This window comes from Sciurus vulgaris (genome assembly GCF_902686455.1).
Source record: "Sciurus vulgaris genome assembly, chromosome: 7".
Lineage (NCBI taxonomy): Eukaryota > Metazoa > Chordata > Mammalia > Rodentia > Sciuridae > Sciurus > Sciurus vulgaris.
In genome coordinates, this window is record NC_136467.1 from 90384530 (window position 1) to 90403888 (window position 19359).

Here is a 19359-nt window from a genome sequence, read left to right on the forward strand (position 1 = left end):
TCTTATCCTTGATTCGTGCTGTAAACACTGTATTATCAAAATAATTCATTTAAAATAATTTTAAATATTATTTTTAATTTTAGAATAATTTTATATTTATAGAAAAATCAAAAAGATTTTAAGAGAGTTTTCATATGCCCCAAACCCAGTTTTCCTATTATTAATATCTTACATTAGTATGGTGCATTTGTTACAATTAATAATTAATAATGATACATTATTAACTGAAGTGAATACTTCATTCAGATTCCTTACATTTTTAGCCTGATATCATTTTTCTTCCCCAGGGTCCCATCCAGGATGCACATTACATTTGGTTGTCACGTTTTCCTTAGACGCCTGCTGTCTGTGACTGTTTCTCAGTCTTTCCCGTTTTCATTATTTTTGTGACCTTGAGAGTATTAAGGAGTTTGGGTCAGGTTATGTCATAATATGCCTCCCGTGGGATTTACTGATGCTTTCCTAATATTTATCCTGGAGTTGTCGTTTGTGGGGATGGAGGCCACAGAATGACAGAGCTGAAGTGCCATTTTCATCACCTCCTGTTATAACACAGGCCATCAATATGGCTCATTCACCTGACTGGGGTAGTGTTTGTCAGGTTTCTCCACTACAGAGCTATTCTTTTTTATCATCCCATGTAGTGTTTCTTGAACTAGTCACTATGCACAACCATTAGGCAGCTTTTTTGTCACTGTTATCAAATTACTTGGCAAGAACAACTTAAAGGACAAGTTTATTTTGGCTTATGGTTTCAGAAGTTCACTCCATGGTTAGCAGACTCCATTACTCTGGGCCTGAGGTGAGCAGAAGATAGAAAAAACTTCTCAGCTCATGGGAAACTAAAGGGGGAGAGGAACAAGAGACAAGACATAATTCCCAAGGACATGGCCCCCAGTGACCTATTTCCTCCAGCCAAGCTCCACCTACCATAGTTCAAATTATTAATCCATCAAATGAATTCATCCCCTGAGTAGGTCACACCTCTCATAATTTAATCACTTCAGCTCATATGAGTTTATTGGGGGATATCTCAAATACAAACTGTAATACACCTCCTTAAGGTAAGGTATCTACATAAATTTTTCTGCATGGCAGTTTTTCTTCTTTTCTCCCATTTATGTACTCAATTAGTTATATTGGAATAGATTCATAGATATTTATTTTATGCTTTAGGCTTTAATACTATATTACTTTTCTTATCTTGTTACTCTAAGTGTTCTGCTTTGACCATTGGCAACGCTTTCAGTTGGCTTTTGACACACCCCAATTTATTGTGCTTTCCTCTTATACTTGTTGTTTCTGAGCGGTATTTGTTATCTCCAATTGGTGCTATGCATATTATGCTTTGCTCATTCTATAAAGTACATTCTTTACATCTCGAAATTGTGTAACTAATAATATCCTAAAACTACAATTGTTATGTTAGTGTTTTTTCTTCCATAGTCATGCATAATAGTGTGCCTTCCAATTAACAGCATCCTAGTTTCAATAAAAGTCAAAAATTACTTAGCAATATGAACCAATTTTCCAAAATAGTGCTTACAATTCTTAGCAAACTTGCCCAGTCAAGTTTTCAAATTTTACAGAGATCATTTTCTTCAGAAGCTCTCATTGTTTTGATATTTTCTGTATACTGTAGATATGTCGACTTTTTTCTCTGTTGATCATTTGAACATATACACTGATCTGTTGAAACACTGAATTTGTGTTCAATGCAAGAATATCAGCAATAATCATTTTCTTATTCTTTTGGTTAATTCTGTGACTTAGAATCTCTTAGTTTCTTAAAGTCAATTTTAAGGACATCCTGTGTATAGTTTGAATAGTCATAAATGGGACTTGTTTTATAATCCTGGATTCTTTCAGCAATAATTCAATGCAGGTAGGGGGATTTAATTTGCATGAAGATTCATCGTTTTGCCTGGTTTCATAGCTGAACTCAGTATTTTAAGTATCTTAATTCATTTATGATTTAATTTATTTGGCGCCATTTATGTGTCTTGTTCTAGGCTCATAGGTTTATGTGGTTGGCTCTTAAGTAGAAAATGTAAACTTTACTAGCATTTGAATATTGTCTAGGAACATATATGCAATTACCTTCTACAAAAAAATATTTTTAATATACTATTTCCAAAAGTTGCAGGAAATGTCTGATGGATGAAAATTTGAGTAGATGAAAATTTGAATAGTCCATTTTAGTCTTCTGGAATAGCTTCTTAGAAGAAAGTTTACAAAGTCAACTAAACTGCATTTTGCAATATCAATGAACCTTTTCAGTGTCTCTATAAAGTAAAATATCAATTTTCATGTCATATGTAGGATTTTGAAACTTAGAAACATTAAGTATAATTTAGTGGCAATCAATAATCAACTGGTCCCTCTCTGATAAACTAATAAAATCTTCACAAAGCAGTCATGTGATGACATCCTGTTTATTCATCAACAATTGTTAAGATAAAGGGATATGAGCAAATAAATCCCCATCATGCTTTTAAAATGGCAAAGATGATGCACATTCTCCCATAGTATTGATATTTGTCATCAAACCTGTTCAGAAATATTTCTGATGCAATTATGTAGCCTCTGAAGGGTCATCCTTCAAACTTTCCTTATAAAAGTATACTAAAATAGAAAACTTTATGAAAAAAAGACCCTCTACACATTCAGTCATAGAGTGTCTTTTCAAAAATACAATCTGATAAATGGAAACAATATTCCAATAGATCTTTTCATTGAATAACAAAGAACTTTTCCTAATACTTAAATAGCATATTAAATTTCTAAAGCCTTTTTTGTTCATTAATTATTCCTCTAAAAACCCAACAAGCAAAATGGTTTGAGCAATTTTTGATAATGTTACTTGGTTCCAAATTTAGGGATAAGAAGCATGAGTGAAGGTAATATAGCTAGTGCAAGAAATGATGAAATTTGCAAAATAAACACCTGAATTTTCATTCAGTCTCTTACTATTACCAATTTTTCTGCCATGTTATAGTTTTCCATATGTCATGTTCCAGAATACATTGCTGTCCAGGAGTCCATTTTGAAAGCAATTATTTTTTTCAATTACTACAGTACATATGAAAGTTTCAAATGACTCCATACCCTCAAACAAATAACTAATTGTTCTGCAGAATATGTGTGGTACCAAATGGATTCCAATAATACAGGTGGAAATCAATATTACCCAAAGCATGTATACAGGGCTTTAGGTTATTTTCTTTTAATGATTTTAGTTGCCCTTAATGATTTTTGCTGGCCCAATTTCATTTTGAATGTGGCACTTACTGAGGTCAATGCTAGTCTAACACTATGTATAGGATCTGAGATATTTGCTATGATTTCATAAGGCCAATTTTATTGCTTATATACAGTACTGATTGACACTGTTCCATAGAACAAAGAGACAAATTTCAGTCTGTAAAAAATGTTATATAACAAGCATAAGTATGAATTTACATTTATGTTGGTGAAGGTCTCAAATTAGTTTTATCCTGTTTGCCTAAGGAAATTCTAAAAATTAAAAATATGCCTGAGACAGTTTTTATAAACAATATATACTTCTAGAGAAAAAAATGAATTAATTATTCAGCATAACTATTTATATAAAATATCTATTCTGTGTATATTTAAGATAATACACTTAAAAATTGCTCTAATAAGCAATTTAGAAAAAAAAAGAACAAGTTATTATTAGATAAGAAGGCATATTATCTGTGAATACTTGTATTCTTGTCTTTGGAGGAACATTCGAAAAATTGGTAAAAAGCACAGATAATAGACTTGTGTACATGGATTATAGCTTACTTGATACTGAAAGTGAATGTTCCCTTAGAAAAAAATAATCTTATTTCTCCATGTATCTTACCACTATTAGTAAATAGTTTTGTTCTTTGGATGAAATGCTGGAGTCATTATGTGTTTTTAAACTATCCTGTGCCTAAAAATAACCTAGGAAGCTTGTTTAAAAGTAAAACTCAAGAGCAAAATGGTACAAATATTCTGGAAAATGATTTTGATAGTTTCTTATAAAGTTAGGCATGTGATTTCTATATGACACAACCATCTTGCTTCTAGGTATTCATTCTGGGAACATGAAAAGTTACATTTCACAAAACCTGTATAAAATGTTTATAACAGCTTTATTCATAATTGCCCACACCTGGAAACAATCCAAATGTCCTATACTGGTTAAACTAGCCCTGTTGGTTCACAAGGTGGAATGCCACTCCGCACATTAAAGGAGAAACTATGGGTACATGCAACCAATTGTATGAATCTCACAGAAATCCTAATGAAATAAAGAAGCTAGTTTCAATTTGTAACATATTGCATGTTTTCATGTATTTATATTTCTGACCAAAATAAATAAATAAATAAAATAACAGTGAAGAACAGAGCAGTGGTTGTAGGGGCAAGGGTAGGGACTGCACAAAGGACATGTTTGTGAGGTAAGGGAACCATTCTGTACCCTGATTATGGTGGTAGTTATGTGAACCTGTACATGTGTTAATATTCATGGAACTTTATACTCCAAAACAGTACTACTACATACTAAATAATACGTACTAAAAAACTTAGATTCAAAATTCTTACCCTCAACGTGCATGATTCAGTGGGCCCAAGGTGAGGTAAAAAAATATGAATTTTGATGCATACACAAGTTAAAGCAGTTTTGACATTGTGATCCATATTTGAAGACACTTCACTTTAGAAGAAAATGCAATGGAATGAAAGTTATAAGACTGGAGTACAGAATCTGCAAATCAATAGTGGTGTGACTTTGGGTACTCTTATGGTTTGATTTGGACTCCTAGTGCCCAGCAACATTTTATTTGGAAATTCAATCTTTACAGAGGTAATTCAAGTTAATGTGAGATCACTGGGTTGGATCTTAATCTAATATGATGAGTTTTCTTTTAAAAAGGGGGAAATGTGGACCTGACTCATTGGGACATACCTATAATCCCAGATACTCTAGAGACTGATCACAAGTTCAAGGCCTGCCTGGGCCAGTTAATGAGACCCTGTCTCAAAATAAAAGGGACTGGGGATGTAGCTCAGAGATGCATCTCTCTGGGTACTATTTTCAGAACCACAGTAAAGGGTTGGCTGATGGGAACGTGATAGGAACACAGGCATACAGAAAGAAGTCACGTGAATATAATGACAGATTTTGTTGAAGCTTCTCCAAGCAAAGAACTGCCAAAGCTTGCCAACAGATTGTCAGAAACCAGGAGTGAAGCAGACAGAAGGCTCTCCCTCACAACCCATGGAGGGACCAAGACTGTGCACACCTTGATTTAGACTGCCCTTCCTCCTGAAGGGTGAGATAATACATATCTGTTCTTTAAACCACCCAGTTTGTAGTCCTTTATGTAGGAGACCTAGGACACAATTATAGGCACTTCATTTAAACTCTCTGATCTTCAGTCTCCTTATTTTTAATAATTTTTTAAGTTGTTGATGGACCCTTATTTTATTTATTTATTTATACACGGTGCTGAGTAACCCAGGGCCTCATACATGCCAGGCAAGCGCTCTACCACTGAGCCGCAACCCCAGCCCTTCTTATTTTTAAATGGAAATAAAACTGATTTTCTTATCCATTCCACTAGGAATTGTTGAAATTAAGAGATCTAATATCTATAAGTTACAAAATGAATTAAGAAATCACAAATACCAATGACTTAAGCAATTAAAAATTTTTCTCTCATAACAAAAATATGTTGAGTAAGCAGGCCCAGATTAGTGTGGTCATTTATCAGGAAACAACACTTCTCCTAGGGTTTTGCTTATCTTGTTTTGTTTCCCCATCTTAAAGTATGGATCTTTTCCTCATGCTTCAAGTGTGGATTCCACATTGCTGAGTTCCACGCTGCTGATGCTGAGTGCAAGATGCTGAGTTCTACCACAATCCCATTAAGAAGGTGAGAGACACAAAAACCTTCCCAAGGTCCCATCCAGTAATTTCCAATTACGTCAATTCCATTTTATCAGCTAGAACTGACTTATCAGCAAGGGAGTCTTTGTTCGGTGATGAGACTGAACTCCACAAAATTGTAGTTGTCTTAGTAAAGGAGAGAATGCATATTGAAAAGGAAATTAACAGTCTCTGTCATAGTATATAAAGGTATTCTGTAAATTCAAATTATTCACATTCTATAACTGGAATACAGTATTATTAAATTATTCCCTTAAGTGTATTTCTTTAAAAACATAACCCTAACTATAAAAGAAAAGGTATTTACATTTAATAACACATACTTTTTAATATCAAAATGCTTACTCTCTAAATCAGTCATTCTCCTCCTGTCCCCTTTGTTCCTTTGATCTCAGAACTCTATTGAACATCATTTTAAAAAAGAAAACCAAAGATCTTCTGTTTATGTATATCTATTGATATATGTGCCATATTATAGATTAAACTCTAATACACACTACTCTTGATTAAAGATTAAAATGGAGTGATTTTATATACATATATGTTAATTCATTTAAAACAATCCACTACATATGAGCATAAAATAGCTTATTTTATGAAAAATAGCTTTATTTTATTTTAAATGTGAGAGCCATCATTTTACATGCCTCTCATGTAAAGTATTGTTTCCTGTTTACATGCCTCCTTCATGCCTTTCCTGATAGAACATTAATGGTTCATTCCATATATTGTGATATGTTGTTTTGGTTAAAGTATATGAAGAAAAATCTGGCTTTCCACACATATGTAGTTAGAAAAGGGAGGAGTCTTTCAAGACTTTTCAAGTAATCACTACTATCTTTCATTGACACTACTCTATAACTTAACACATAACTTTTATAAATTACTTGCAATGTGGAATATGAAAACACAGCAGTCATCTTTCACACCATTACTTGAAAACCAATCAGTCTACCTTTTATTGTGTGTAGATCTTTTACTCTGTATGATACTGACCTCACAGAATCCATGAAATGGCCTCAAAGACCCCAAACTATCCCCAGACTGTATTTTGAGAATAATTACTTCAAATAAACCATTAGAATTATTAAAATTGAAATTTGGATTGCTATAATTATGCATTTAATAGAGTTTTAAACAAGGAAAAATTTAAATCAAACCATGCCCCTCATTTTATAGATGACTATACAGACATGGAGAAGTTTTATCTGCATCACATTGCAGTTCATTCATTCATTGGTTCATTCAAGTATTTCCTGAGCACCAACATGTGCAGAATAAGGGACAGTATTCAGTATTTCATTTAATGCTCTTTCTATAGACACATGTGCTGATTTTTATATAAACTTGACCTTATGTCTAAATTTCACATTTGGTAGATGTGTCTTACTTTCCTTCCTGTATTTGAGATTCACTCTTAGCCCAGCCAAACTGATGCTTTATGAGAAATTACTACTTAAAGCATTTGTTGTTCTTAAATTACCAGTAGAAAAGTTTACATGTCTCGGGAAATTATTTCTGAAAGAAGTTATTCTCAATATTGTAACATTAAGACTAGGAAGAGTTTGTCAGAAATTTACTTCTCATTGAATATCTACCTACTCCTCCTAATTTTCCAGCTATCATGAAACTAGGGAACCTATGTGACTGCTTTATGAGCCAAACATGACAAGTATCACATTTAAAACAAAATATTTAAAAGCTGATGCACCAGAATGATCCAGTTTTTTCTCTGTTCGGACCTAGGCACTCATAGCAGCATGAAAATGAGGTTAAAAGTCACTTATTAGAACAACTTTGAATTTTTGGCTAACTATATATGGAGACATGATTTAGGAAAGTTGCAGACTTTGAGAAATAACTTCCATTGTGTTTAGCCACTGAGAATTTATTTATTACTACAGCATAGTTTAGCTTTTCCTGACTAATATAAGGGCAGAGCTATGAAGATTAATTTAACATGATTAGAAGTAATCAAATGAATTGTTTAATTAAGTGTTTTGGGCCTGATAACAGTTCTAATTCCCAGTGTAGCTGCTTTCTGTTCTCTTCTAGGAGATGGAGAGAAAAAAGATGAATCATAAGCCAGAAGATTGCAACTTCTGTAATGAATGAGGTGAAGAACAAAAGCCTCTATATAGCCCTAAAAGTACATGAAAAACAGACTATAAGCAGGTAGATCCATAAAAAAAAAAAGATTTAGATTTAGATGAATTTAGAAATTTTGATTCACCTTTTATTGTTTAAGAATTCTAAATTTTCATATTTAGAATTCCATATTCCATATAAGGATGAAGTATTTGCTAATTGCATCTCCAAAATCATATAAAGTGGAGATTTTAGCTAACTGTCCCAGGGACAAAATGAATAATAAGCAAGAACTGCAGGTTAGTATCAGAGCCACAGCTTTCCTCATGAAATTTTGCCTATCATCTGACAAGGGGAAAAAAAAAATTGTGTTCTTTTTGTGAAAGAGGAGTTAGTATAATTTGGGTTTTGAAACCTAGCCAAGCAAGTTCCTGAAACAAGCCGAGAGATGACTGGTGTTCATCAAGTGGGTGTGTTTTTGCTCCTGATGGACTCCTGAGGGAAGTGAAGTCACCCAAGTCTTTCAATCTGAGTTACTGAAATGTGCTCTGAGTTCTGTGAAAAATTCAAACAATAGTGTAAAATTCTACTTTTCTATATAGTATTCATTTTTATTGCTGCTATAAAAAATTACCACTAACTTAGTAGCTTAAAAACAATACAAATGTAATATCTTATAGTTCTGTAGGTCAGAAGTCTGCCATAGGACTCACCGGGCTATTATCAAGACATCTGGGAGCCCCACTCTTGGTGGAAGGTTCGAAGAGAGAATTGATTCTTTGCCTTAGAAGTTGCCTGTATTCCTTGGCCCATGACCCCCTCCATCCATCTCCAAAACCATCAATGTTGCATCTTTCACCCTTCTGTAGACATGTCTTCCTAACTGCAGTTGCTTCCAAGGCTTTATGTGATTAGATGTGGCACCAGGATACCACAGAATATTCAGTCCATTCCAAAGTCTTTAACTTTAATCACATCTGCAAAATTCCTTTTGTCATGTAAGGTAATACATAAATAGCCTCTAGAGATTGGTCATGAACATCCAGGGAGTGAGGGAGAGAGCATTCTGCTTGCTGCATCTTATTAAAAAAATGGGACCCACTGGAAGAGGTACTTCACTAAATTCTCAGAGATTTCTCTGTCTACTCTCTCCTTGTATCAGGTCTAATATAGTCAAATATTCAACTTTTCCTTTCCTACACTTTGTCCAGGTAAAATACAGGTAATACCCCCACCCCAGATGAAGATTGAAAATTGAACAGCACAATTTCATGTGGGTCCCTTATTGCTGCAAAATCTGCAATCATATTAATATGGGACTCAGATTTATATTTGGGAAAATATATGTATATAAAATATTCAATCACATATCTATTTCCATGTTGTTTCCCAATTCCTCCTTCTATGAGATTAAGCTTCTAAATCATCCCATACCAGCAATTCCACTGGCCGAACTCAATTTTCTCATGCTTCTTTCTCTCAGGGTACTGTTCTGTATTAGATGAAAGGGGCAGAGATAAATCAGATAGATAATACCTAATTTAGGTATTATTCATCTAATTTCATCAGAATGGCTGCTGCATAGGTTTGACATGTCACTGATGAATTCTTCAGATCTCTTCATGAAAGCTTGGCTACAGCAGTGTTAGTAGTACAATGCTAAAGTCAGACCCAAATTTAAATCCCTTCTCTTCCACTTATCAGCTTTATTTTAGACAAATTCCTTAACCTCTCTGAGTCTCCATTGCGTCATCTGTAATAATACCTAGTTTGCAGGGATGGTGAAAAGGTTAAGTGAGATAATGTATATAAAGTGGTTACAATCATATCTGGCATAAAAGTACATTCAATAAATAATGACTATTGTGGATACTTTTTATTGCTCCGGCTTTATTATATCGACCAGATTCCCCAGTGGACTGATGCACTCAGATCTCTCAATTCTTCTATATCCATTCACCAGAATCCGTTGAGGATCTGCTTGTGCAAGGCACCAGGGATATAGAAGGGAACAAAATGGACAAAGCACATTCCTTAGTGGGGCTTACCTTCCAGTAAGGGAAGATGTGCACAAACAAACAAACCCCCCAAAATCCACACAGATAACATTATTTCAGTTTGTCATAAGTGTTATGGAGGAAATAAACAGAATAATGTGATCTTGTTATGGTTTAGATGTGTGGTGTCCCCCAGAAGCTCATAGGTGAGACAAAGCAAGAGGTTCATAGGCTAAATGATTAGGCTATGAGAGGTGTAACCTAATCAGTGGCTTACTCCACAGATGTGAATTAATTAGGAGATAATGGTAGGCAGGTAGTATGTGGCTGTCTACTGAGGAGGTAGGTCACTGGGGTGTGCCTTTGGGGTTTATATTTTGTCACTTGCAAGTGAAGCTCTCACTCTGCTTCCTGGTTGTCATGTCCTGAGCTGCTTTCCTCCTCCACATTCTTTCACCATCACATTTTGCTTTACATCTGGCCCAGAACACTGTAGTTGGCTGTCTGTAGACTGTGACCTTTGAACTGATGAGTGCCAAGTGAATTTTTCCTCCTCTAAAAGTGTTCTTGTCAGAACTTTTGGTCACAGAGGTGAAAAGACTGACTAAAATGATCCCCAAGGATCTCATTCACAGACTAGTAGGGCCTAGGTAATCAGTGCAATCACTATAAGACTGGGTGATACACATGAGATACAGATATGTGTAGGATGCTACAAGTTCTTAGATGGGGTCAGAGGTACAGGATGGTCAGGGAAGATCCAGCTGAGATAAATTTTAGTTACCAAATAAGAGATAAATAAATAAATTTGAACCAGGAAGAACAGTAAATGCAAACCAATTATGCCAGGACAAAGCATAGAGTGTTGAAGAAACAAGTCTCGTTATGATCAGATCCTGGTATGTAATGTAAAAAGTGGTATGAAATGTGCTGCAGAAGGAGGCAAGAGGCAGATTATTCAAAGTTTTTGGATACCGGTTAAACACTGAAAATTATACTCCAAAAGAAATAAGGGAAAAGTAAACCATGCCATGCAAGGAAAACATACTTTTATATGCATTTTTACAAAATAGTAGTTGCGGAGGCAATAGATTAGGGTACAGAAGGTAAGGAAGTGATGCTTTTCCAAGAGTGGAGTTGGAGAGACTCGGAAGTTATTTTGGCATTCCTAAGGAAAGATTGTGGAACTTAACAAAGGAGAAGAGAAGTGGCTGACAGGTTTTTAATCTGATACATATTTGTCATAGAATATGATTTGCTTTCATTCTGTAAAGGAAGTAAGGTGAAATTTTTCTTCAAAAGGGAACTTTCAAGGAGGTTCCCTAGGTTCTGGGCTCAATTTCCCTGTGGTCCAGGAAGGAGATGATTGAGTAGAGAGGAATGCAAGGAAGAAGCACCAGAGATATAAAATTTCCACTTGATTTATGCAACTGGACAGGATGCTATGCTCTTCCAGGCTGGGAATTGTAGCCCTTAAGGTAGAGAGGTAGGAATGACCCATATAGTGAATAATCATAGAATTTCCATAATCTTCTGAATAATTGCCAGAGAAGAGGCTACTCAAAATAAGGAATTCTTGTTCAAATTGGGGTAGAAACCCCTGACTACCTGCATTGTGGTACCTTTTATGGGGATTCACAACATCTATTAAAGACTCTGGGAAGTCTCAAGGACTCCTGTTTAACTCTAATTGCTCCAGAATTGCCCTGATTTATTTCATCTCACAATAATTTTCATATTTAAAATGCTTTAGACCTAGTATTTTTGGAACATGCATAGCTGTCACAATAGTGTCAGTGATTGATGAAAAGGCAGTCACAGGCCAAGAATACACACACTCTTGTAAATAAAGAATATAATAGACAATTCTGCAGAGATGCAGCAATGCCATCTTCATAGTCATGCAAAAAAAAAAAAACAAAAAACAAACAAACAAACAAACAAAAAAAACAGGCAACAATAATTCTGCCTGATTGGAATGAGTGTTCCATTAATCTCCTGAGAGTTCCTCAAAATATCTGAACTCTAGTTCCACATCTCAATATCTCACAGTATTAACTCAGGAGGTTCATCTTTCTTTATCACTGTAAGACATTTCTTACTCAGCCAGAGCAGAGCAAATGCCCTTCACTACTACTTCAATTAAACTTTACTCAAGGAAAAGACAATACTGTACTAATCAGAAAAATCAAACTAGTTCACTTTTCTTTAAATCGAATGAGTTAACTACTCCTTTCATCTGTGAGAAACTGGACTCATTAAATTGACTCCTATTGATATTTATATATATGAACTTCTCTAGCAGCTTCTATAATTTCACTCTTCTTGAGCATTATTATGGATTTATGACCAAAATTGATTGCCTTAAATCAACTATGTCTTTATTTTTCTTAGATACTGGTATTAGGAAACCAGCAGCAGTCACTTCTCATTTTATCCTTTGTAACATTGCCACACAGCTTTTCCTCTGTCCCTCTAAATATGCTTACTTTCTGCTAATAAGTGATCACAGATCATCCATGGCAAGGACATGCCCATTTTAAACAACAAAATCTTTCAGTACATTAAGATCTTCTCTGGTGCCTTTTCTTGATCTCAGCATATGTCTCTCCTAGATCTGAAGTAGTCACTATGATGAAGTTTATCATACTTTTATTCTTTAAGAACAGTTTTACTACATATCTTTAGCAATATATCCTTAAACAAAACATTGCTTAGCTTTATTTATTTATAAACTTTATATAATATACATATAATATATTTTTCTGCTGCCTGATATTTGCTCAGTATTGTTCTTGAGATTTATTCACATTGTTATGTATAGCTCAAATCATTCATTTTCACTGAATTGCAGATTTGCTATTGTCTGATGATACCATAGCTTATTTACTCCCTGATGGATAGAAATTTCAGTATCAATCAATGTTTTTACTATTACAACTGTTACTGTTGGGAGCACTGTTGTACTTATCTCTGAGTTTACACGTCAAATTGTTCCTTTTGGATATATATCTCAAAATAGAATCTCTACAATGAAAATAAAAGCCAATTTTTAACTTTTGTAAGGGGATAGTCAGATGCTTTGGAATATATTTTTAAATTTAACATTAACTAGCAAGTATAAATATAAAGTATCCACTTGCTCCCTATTTATGGAGATACTTGTCCATCATTACCATTTTTATCAACAAGATAAATGTGAAATGGCACCTGATGTTTTGTATACATTTTCCTGAAAAGGGTTGAGCATCTTTTTTATGCTTATTAACCACACAGATAGCCCCTTTTGAAAAGTGTTGGTATCTCACAGGCCATGTGTTCCAGTCTTGTCTTTATTTCTTCAGGAATGACTTTGCTGTGTAACATTTTAGACTTAGCAAGTCAAGTTACACTGCAATAACTTGGAATTTTGAATGGAATTATACTGGGTCAATAGTTCAGCTTGAGAAAAACAGTAACATTTCATAATATTTTGTCTTTTATGTATAAGCACATGTTTGCATTTCTCAGATCTTCTTTAATAACTTTCAATAAAATATAAAAAATTAAATCTTCTTCGTAAGTGACTTGAATGTTTCTACTGGATCATTTCTAAGTGCTTAACATGTTACTCTGTTTTTCATTCTATTTAATTAAAAATGATATTTTTCTACTCTATGGACTTCCTTCTATTTATTTTTGTTTATTAATTGATGCTTTATAGATACACACAAATATGGAATTTGAAACTCCACATCATGTAAACCATAAGAATGGGACTCTAATTAGAATAATTATCCTCCATCTACGTAATGTCAAAATACAATCTACTGTCAAGTATGTCTAAAAAGAACAAAAAAACTCTTTTTAAAATATGGAATTCAAAACTCCACATCATGTAATCAACAAGAATGGGATCCTAATTAGAATAAATTATACTCCAAATATGTAATATCAAAATATATTCTACTGTCATGTATGTCTAAAAAGGACAAATAATTGTTTTTTAAATGTGAAACTTACTGTGGCAAATTCATATATGTACATAGGGAAAGAAGAAATACTGGGGACTGAAATGGAGCAAATTGTATTCCATGCATTTATGATTATGTCAAAATGAACTCCACCAGCATGGGGTTGCAAATTGGTGTAGCCATTCTGGAAAGCAGTATGGAGATTCCTCAGAAAGCTTGGAATGGAACCACCATTTGACCCAGCTATCCCACTCCTTGGCCTATACCCAAAGGTCTTAAAATCAGCATACCACAGAGATACAGCCACATCAATGTTCATAGCTGCTCAATTCACCATAGCCAGATTGTGGAACCAACCTAGATGTCCTTCAATTGACGAATGGATAAAGGAACTGTGGCATATATATGCAATGGAATATTACTCAGCCATAAAGAATGATAAAATTATGGCATTTGCAGGCAAATGGATGAAATTGGAGAATATCATGCTAAGTGAGATAAACCAATCTCAAAAAACTAAAGGACGAATGATCTCGCTGATAAGCGGATGAGGACATATAATGGGGGGTGGGAGGGGTTAGCGTTAGGGTTAGGGTTAGGTTTAGGGTTAGGGTTAAGAATGGAGGAAGGAAGGACTGTATAGAGGGAAAAGAGGGGTGGGAGGGAAAAGAGGGGTGGGAGGGGTGGGGGGAAGGGAAAAAATAACAGAATGAATCAAACAACATTACCCTATGTAAATTTATGATTACACAAATGGTATGCCTTGACTCCATGTACAAACAGAGACACAACATGTATCCCATTTGTTTACAAAAAATAAATAAATAAATAAGAAATAAAGTAGAATTTCTAAAAAGAATAACATTAAAGTTGACCAACTAAGTATGCTATCATTCAACACCTCTAAAGAACTGTGGTAAGGAAGGGTTAGAAACATTTATGTTTATAATACTGTCCACAAGGCATTTCAGTTTTTAAAAACTTTCTGAATGATTGTAGAACAATTGCATTATGTCAAGTCCTAAAGCTTATTTTGTTTTAATTTTAAAAATTGATAACGCATATTCATATGTACAAGACTCCTCTAAAGTCTAAATGTGCCAATGTACAGGGAAATTCTAGATGTGATATCTTTAATATAAGCACATATTCTCAGAACACTTAAAATTATATTTACATGTGGATTTAGCACTTCTAAAAATGTGTGAGAATAAAAAACAAAATCCTCCAAGTTAAAAAAAAAAGAACTCCACTATTATGTGTAACTATAATGCAGTAATAAAAATATTTTTTTAAAAATATATTGTTTTGTGAAATTCAGATATGAATTGGTCTTTGATATTTTAAACCAGGAACATTGTTAAATCATCTCCATAGTTATAATTTGTTAAGTACAAATTACACTGTTCTATATGACAGTAGTGTTGACTATGAAAAATTACAGTTTTATTTCTTACCTCCAATCCTTTTCCTTTATTTTCATGTCTTACTTTATTAACCAAGACAATCAATTCTTGTTGAATTGAATTAAAAGTATTGATAGGATTCTTTTATTGTTTCAAATCTAAAATGGAATAATTTTAAACAATTCTTTATTAATTTTATTGCTTTATTAATGTCTTTAGATTTATTTAGAGGCACAATTTATGTGGTCACAGAAATTTCTTTATTCACGAAAAGATAATTGAAAGCAAAAAGATGTTAAAATGGCCCTTCAACTTCAGTCGTGATTATAGAAATAAAAATTAAATAATTTCTTATGTACTGGGCTTTTAGAATATTAAAATAAATGACAACATAATCTGTGGAAAGGCTCCCAGGAATCAAGAACTGCATATGTTGCTAGTTAGAATACAAATTCATATAGCACATTTTGAGGGTAATTTTGAAATATCAATAATTCTATCTATCTACACTTATGTTTTGATCCTGTTATCCTACTTCTTGGAATTAATTCTTAAAAGAATATACCCCCAGTAATGCAAAAATATATATGTAATATCATTTGAAGTTGCAAATTAATAACAAATTAAATATCCATACACATGAGAATGGGTGACTAAATTAGAGTGTAATCACAGAACAGAATTCTATAATTTATAAAAAAAGAAATTATTTCTATAAATGAATATGGATTTATTTTGTGAGAATGTTATTAAATTAAAAAGTAAAGTAAAAAAGTTATCTCTTGTATGCTATTTTTTAGATAAAAAAAGGAAATAAGAAAATTTAAATGTATGTGCTCATTCATAAAAAAAGTCACAGCAAAAATAAACTAGAGGAATGGCAAGATGGCGGACTAGAGGGTGACTGCATTCCATGTTGCTCCAGGACTCAGGATTCAAGAAGAGGAGGTATTGAGAGACTCTGGACCAGCTCAGAGCCACCTGGTGAGACTTCCCTGCTGGGCGAGACTCCCCGGCCAGGGCAGTAGATCCAGACAGCCAGGAACATCACGGAGGAGAGCTGCCCGGTGGGACTTCCTGGCTGGGTGAGTCTTCCCTGCCAGGCAGGGCTTCCCCATCAGGGCACTAGAATCAGAGACCCAGGCCCAGACCAGCTGGGTCCCAGCCCTCAGTCTAGTGCTCCTTCAGCTGACATCGGTAAATACGTGGCGGCACCTCTGCCCACTAGCATGGAATATACCCCATATGGAGGCCACCATCCCTAGAAGGACAGCTTTCTTTGTGGATCACTGCATTATCAAGTTCCTCCAAGACTTCAGGCTACTGAAGGGTAGGAGGGGAGTTATTGGAAACCTACAGGGATGCTATAAGTCAATGGGGGGAAAACTGCAATATCTCAGATTTTCACTACTAGAGAGAAAGATACTTAAGCAATATGAGAAAACAAGGAAAGAAAATGTCCCAAACAAACCTATATGCTACATCAATAAAATCCAATAACAATATGGCAGAAAAAATGTCAGAAAGAGAGTACAGAATGTACATAATTAAAATGATCAGAGAAGCAAATGATGAGATGAGAAAGCAAATACAGGCATTGAATGATCGCACCAATCAACAGTTAAAAGAGCAAATGTGGGAAGCAAAAAGTCATTTCAATAAAGAGTTAGAGATTCTGAAAAAAACAAACAGAAATCCTTGAAATGAAGGAAACGATAAACCAAATTAAAAACTCTATAGAAAGCATAACCAATAGGATAGAACACCTGGAAGACAGAACCTCAGACATTGAAGACAAAATATTTAATCTTGAAAACAAAGTTGACCAAACAGAGAAGACAGTAAGAAATCACGAACAGAATCTACAAGAATTATGGGATATCATGAAAAGGCCAAATTTAAGAATTATTGGGATTGAGGAAGACACAGAGAAACAAACCAAAGGAATGAACAATTCAATGAAATAATACCAGAAAACTTCCCAAATCTGAAGAATGAAATGGAAAATCAAGTACAAGAGGCTTATAGGACTCCAAATATACAAAATTACAACAGACCCACATCAAGTCACATTATGATGAAAATAAATAACATACAAAATAAAGATAGAATTTTAAAGGCTGTGAGAGGAAAAGAAATCAAATTACATTCAGGGGGAAACCAATATGGATACCAAAAAATATTTCAACCCAGACACTAAAAGTTAAAAGGGCCTGTAACAACATTTTTCAAGCTCTGAAAGAAAATGGATGCCAACCAAGAATCTTACACCCAGCAAAACTTACCTTCAGGTTTGATTATGAAATAAAATTCTCCCATGATAAACAAAAGACAAAAGAATTTACAAATAGGAAGCCTGCACTACAGAACATTCTCAGCAAAATATTCCATGAGGAAGAGATGAAAAACAATAATGTAAATCAGCAAAGGGAGGAACTACCCTAAACTACCCTAAAGGGAGGAACTATCCTAAAGGAATAGCCAAATAAAGGAAAAACCAAGTCATGTTAAAAAACAAAAATAAGTCAAATCACCAGGAATACAAATCATATCTCAATAATAACCCTGAATGTTTATGGCCTGAACTCATCAATCAAAAGACATAGACTGGCAGATTGGATTAAAAAGAAAGATCCAACAATAGGCTACCTGCAAGAGACTCATCTCATAGAAAGAGATACCCACAGCCTAAAGGTGAAGGGATGGTAAAAAATATCCCATGCTCGTGGACTCAGCAAAAAAGCCAGAATATCCATCCTCATATCAGATAATGTGGACTTAATTTAGACTTAACAGACATATATAGAATATTCCATCCAACAAAGAGCAAATACACTTTCTTCTCAGCAGCACATGGATCCTTCTCTAAAATAGACAATATATTATTCTATAAACCTACTGTTAGCAAATACAAGAAGATAGAGATACTACCTTGTATTCTATCAGATCATAATGGATTGAAATTAGAAATAAATGACAGAATAAAAAACAGAAACTACTCCAACATCTGGAGATTAAACAATATGCAATTGAATGATGAATTGATAATAGAAAACATGGGGAGGGAATAAAAAAATTCTTAGAGGTAAATGAGAACATAGATACAACATATCAAAATCTCTGGGACACTATGAAAGCAGTACTTAGAGGAAAATATTTCATGGAGTGCATTCAATTAAAGAAGAAAAAAATCAACAAATAAAATACCTAACACTACATCTCAAAGCCCTAGAAAAAGAAGAACAGATGAATACCAAAAGTAGTAGAAGACAGGAAATAGTTAAAATCAGAGCTGAAATCAATGAAATTGAAACAAAAGAAACAATTGAAAAAATTGACCAAATAAAAAGTTGGTTCTTTGAAAAAATAAACAAAATTGATAAACCCTTAGCCACCCTAACAAAGAGAAGGAGAGAGAAAACTCATATTACTAAAATTTGGGATAAAAAGGAAATTACACAACAGAGACTATTGAAATACAAAACATAATTAGAAGCTGTTTTGAAAATCTATACGCCAACAAAATAGAAAAATCTCAAAAACTTCCACAGGTTTCTAGAGACATGATACAACCAAGCTGAATCAGGACATACACAATTTAAATAGATCAATTTCAAGTAATGAAATAGAAGAAGTCATCAAAAGCCTACCAACAAAGAAAAGTCTGGGACCAGATGGATTCTCAGCCGAGTTCTACAAAACCTTTAAAGAAGAGGTCGTTCCAATACTCCTCAAAGTATTCCATGAAATAGAAGAGGAAGGAACCCTTCCAAACTCATTCTATGAAGCCAATATCACTCTGATACCTAAAACAGACAGAGACACATGGAGGAAAGAAAATTTCAGAACAATATCCCTAATGAACATTGATGCAAAAATTCTCAACAAATCGCAGACAAAAACATATTAAAAAGATAGTGCACCACGATCAAGTGGGTTTTATCCCAGGGATGCAAGGTTGGTTCAAC

At 34.0% G+C, this 19359-nt stretch overlaps 1 long non-coding RNA gene across 1 annotated transcript; it reads left to right on the top strand.

The window, feature by feature from the left end:
• Positions 1-823: 823 nt before the first annotated feature.
• LOC306665207 lies at positions 824-9949 on the top strand. Its single transcript, XR_013764940.1, has 3 exons — positions 824-1064; positions 5828-5933; positions 9519-9949. It is a non-coding gene; the product is annotated as an uncharacterized lncRNA (long non-coding RNA).
• Positions 9950-19359: the final 9410 nt, after the last annotated feature.